The sequence below is a fragment of the Triticum aestivum genome, chromosome 3A, assembly GCF_018294505.1.
Source record: "Triticum aestivum cultivar Chinese Spring chromosome 3A, IWGSC CS RefSeq v2.1, whole genome shotgun sequence".
NCBI classification, from domain to species: Eukaryota; Viridiplantae; Streptophyta; class Magnoliopsida; order Poales; family Poaceae; genus Triticum; species Triticum aestivum.
In genome coordinates, this window is record NC_057800.1 from 270,477,342 (window position 1) to 270,481,792 (window position 4,451).

At 38.1% G+C, this 4,451-nt stretch overlaps 1 long non-coding RNA gene across 2 annotated transcripts; it reads right to left on the minus strand.

The window, feature by feature from the left end:
* Positions 1–617: 617 nt before the first annotated feature.
* Positions 618–4,042, minus strand: LOC123061157 (uncharacterized). Of its 2 annotated transcripts, XR_006428577.1 has the most exons (4): positions 2,639–4,042; positions 1,823–2,513; positions 1,627–1,705; positions 618–910 (listed from the first exon to the last, which is right to left on the minus strand). It is a non-coding gene; the product is annotated as an uncharacterized lncRNA (long non-coding RNA). The 2 variants fall into 2 exon arrangements; XR_006428576.1 differs by having other exon boundaries at positions 1,627–2,513.
* Positions 4,043–4,451: the final 409 nt, after the last annotated feature.

The window sequence follows — 4,451 nt, forward strand, 5'->3', positions numbered from 1 at the left end:
ATTATATTACAATAATATTGCATTTTTGTTTTACAATTTTTCTATTATTTGATTGAAGCATGGAGCAAAATGCTTGCAGTTTATAAGGATTTAAGTTTTTTTATGGAAGACAAAATATCAAATGCACGTCGAAAGAAGTTTGTTTTTTATCAGAAATATTTCATCGACATGTTTGTGCCTCCTTAATTAACCAATATGTTCATCTATATATTTACTATTGAAGTTTTGGCAAGCCCTCATTAGTATGAAACATACATGTCTTAGCTAGTCTAAAAAGGACAAATATTTTCCAGCAAAAAATCACGAATTTTTTCCTTTATTAATAGCGTGATTCATCTTTTGTGCTTGCCGAATTCAGAAACTATGTGGAAAGCCTTGAATGACTCCTTTGAGCTCGGATGAAAAATAAGAGAAAATAGTGCAGCTTAAAGTTTCAGAAAATTTGTATATGTAGATCAGTACTTGCTAACTTTAAACTTTGTCAGAAAGGGATTTACTTTAATGTTAAACTACCATTTTATTTGTATTTTACACTGAAAGATCAATGCATGCATAGCGTTTGCTATTTCAGATCGACACATAAATATTTGTTTTAGCATGCGATGAATAAAAGAGTCTCACATACACATAGCAAAGCCGACTTCCCAAGCATATCTATTCTGGATAGTTGTGCTAGTTAGAGCGTTATCCGGTTGATCGATTCTGAAGAGATGCCGCTAGTTAGTACATACATACGACATGTATGGGTAACAAACATCAATTTCTTCAGGCTGCTTCCTAATTACCTACAATGTCAACCTATTAACGACAATTTCCTCCCGACGCGATCGAGCAGGAAGTAGCATGCTAGCTCATCCGGCGAGATACATATGTTGACGGCTGGCTCGGTTGATCGGAACATGCATGTACACTGCAAAGAAATCAATCAAACAATATATTAAGACATTACTTTCCGGATTAGCACCATCCGCTTCTTGCTACTATCACCTGGCTGTATAATCTCTACATGCATGCCCATGATATGACCGATGGGATATGTACGTGCCCACAAAAGAGAGAGCTTAAATTAACCATTATACCTAGGTAGGGCCTACAGAAAATTATATTCAATTAGGACATCTAGGGGTATACTATTTGAAGTGGAAGTCCATGTCTTAAACGGCTCCTTTGGCCTTTTTTTATCTTCAGGACTTTGCGTGTATATGATCTGTGTCATGTTCAATCAAAATTGATCTTTTGGTTAATCCTAACCGTAAATTTCAGATCTAACAGCTTAATTAATTTTGATTTTGTGGATTAACGTGGAGGCTTCGTTGGTGCCTCCAATTAGATATAAGATTGCAAAATAGGTCAAAATATTAAGAAGACAAATTCAACATTCAAATTTGATACTTGAGCCAAATGTGCAGAATATTTGAACAAATATGTTGTTAAATGTACCTTTTAGAATATCAGATTGAATGCATGGGAGTCAATTCTATACGAATTAAAAGGCTATTTATGGTACTCCTCGGATCACCCATGATGGACTCTTTTTCATATGTATATAATATAACTATCTCCAAACATGGCATGTGTGCATAATCATAAGTAAAAAAAAACTAAAAATACACTAATAAGAAAAACCTTAATGGTAGAAGATGTTTTATGTTGGACAGTTGGAGTGTCATGTTTCTCGATGGTGTTCTCCAAATCCAGCCCCACACTGTATGCAGAATACAAACGTTGAGGGCTCTAATGTATCATAGCAAAACAGTGGAAAAAACATAAGTTGATGGTTGAGTAACTACTACTTGCAAATATAAGGACACTGAATCAATACCTATGGTACAGTCGACTCTATGATCATGATCCCCAGCCAACAACAAAGCCTAGAGAAAGCCTAAAAATAATACAACAGGGATACAACCAAGTACAATATAAATCGTAGTATCCTACTATTATAGCAAACCCTAGATAGCATGCCATCTTTTAAAGTTCAGACTGCAGCTCAATCTGTGACATATTACAGCAAAGAGATACCAAGTTAGCTGCATGCAGAGGGAAGAGGGAAGACCATGAGACGTAAATTCGTTTGATAACAAATATATAAAATATGAAAGATGGCAATACAGAGTTACCGTATCAGTATTACCAGAGTTACAATTAGACTGGTTTTCAGAAGAAGAAAACACTAACGAACACAGGGCTATAGGTACTTCAAAGCTACAAAATTTTCAACATAAGATAATTGAAACAGAGTCAATATCACTCGTGAGCTTGTTCGGCATTTCCCTCCAAACGCTAGGTGATGCTACGGTAAAACACGCCAAGAGTCCTCAGCCGTTATAGGTAGCGACACGACATTGCTAAGTATTACAATTATAACAGAAGCATATCAAGAAGTGATACTGCATATAAATAACTAATAGTGCCATAACGGATGGACACTCGGATTAAGAACGCCATATAACAGGTTAGCCATGTTTTACGGCCATGAACCACTCCAAATCTAGGTGTGGTTCTGCTGAATCCTGCATCGTAAAACAAAAATATAATTTTGAGGAACGCACCATTCCATTGAAAATTGTACATCATGCAAGGATTTTTAATCTGAACCAAAACCGACACAATAGAAAGAAAAGTTAACATCACGTACCTGCTAGTTTCTCTTGCTTTACCTAGCAATTCGATGTGGTAAACTACTTTTGGAGTCAGTTTCTTTGTAGATCATTTTGATATTCGCCTCACATAGTAGGTAGCTCCTAAATCTGAGCTGGTAGATCCAGAAAAAAATCCTAAAAGCCATGACATCATAATATATGTGGAATCAAATCAGTACATAGTTGAGTTTATTTGTGAGTAGAATTAGCACTTGCTGCATGGTATAAGGAGAGAGAGAAAGACATGAAGATGACAAAACCCTCTCTAGTTAATTAGGATAATCCATGTAATACAACAGTTTGGTTTACTTGAGAAACGAAGCATCAATCATTGATCATGCCTGTTGGGATAAAAGCAACAGTAACAGTTACCACTTGCTACAAAATACAAAGAGAAACATAAACACATTAAGATGATGAAACTTGGCGTTCTAATTTTCCTTGCTTCTGCAATAGAACAGATAGCTTGTCGTGTGGGTATCAATTCTGAAATTTTATCGAAACATACATTTATCATATTAACTATATGAGTGCACCAACTGATAAGCAAACCCATAAATTCGATCACCTCTAAATCAAGAGATGATGTTTATTCTATATGCGCAACTATCAAAAGCCTCACATAGAGGGCAACTCCCTGGATTTAGGTCAGAAGCCAAACTTCACAATTTCTTGAACACATAGAGCAACTCCCAGGATTTAGGTGAGAAACCAAAATTCACAATTCCTCGACAAATAGAGAGAAACTTGCAGGATTCAGAAGGGGGTGGGAAGAATTGGGAGAAAGCTGCATGGTATTTATGCTGACCCCTTTGCGCTCAGAGGATAGCTGGTGATCAGCACGTCCTAATTGAAGTCGGTGGCAAGTTCTAGGTCATGCCGCTTGGGAGGAACATGTATGGTGGACGTCTAGCCACGATGAACTTTTTCTTGTCATGATTACCTTTAGCCTGGCCGTCCCCTTCCATCTATGATGGCATCAATGATTACTCTCATTCTCAATGCGCTCCTGCAGGAACCTAGCATGTAGCAAATCCAGCGAGATGCGCACGCACGCGCGCCTCCCTGAGAACATGGGAGAGAAGATAGGAGGTATGATGCACTTCGTGTGGCGGCAGCAACATGAGCTCAGAGCTTTTTGTACAAATCTGAGAGGATGGCAATGACCTGACATCGAGAGAGAAAGAAAAGAGAATACGTAGACAATAGGAATTGTGGAGATGGGAGTAGAGATCGGAAGAAAAACACACCTCAAGGATAGCAGCGGAGAGTCCGAACAGAAGCGTCGCGCAGAGGAGAGCAGCGGCCGCCTAGCTTGAGAGCGCCATGGAAGGGTCGTGTACGAAAGGGAGGAGAAAAGCACCGGCTAGATCTAGGATGGAGGTCTGTTTTATTAGAGGAAGGAACCATGTTTCTCACGTTAGGGATTGCAACATCCAAGAAAAAAAGGAGCGTGCACCATCAAATCTTTTTTTAGCAGTATGCAATATCTAACCTTTTATGTTGTGTTGGCCAACAATTTTTCTGAGATGGGAGTTTGGATCGTATCTACTTAGGGTTCTGTTTTTAGAACCGGTATACGACTCTTTTTTAAGCGATTGCAATTTTTTGGCCGAATTAAGGAAAAAAAAAGTTAAGGATTAGATACATGGGTTGATCTACAACGTAATAACTCGGTCCCACCAGATTAACGGCTCCTAATTACTGATTAACGTGGTAATTTCTTGGGAGTCGCTAATTAGTATAGGTATAGATTTGTCGACTGTCCCAACCTTACATGTGCAACCACTCTACCCTTATATGTGAAAG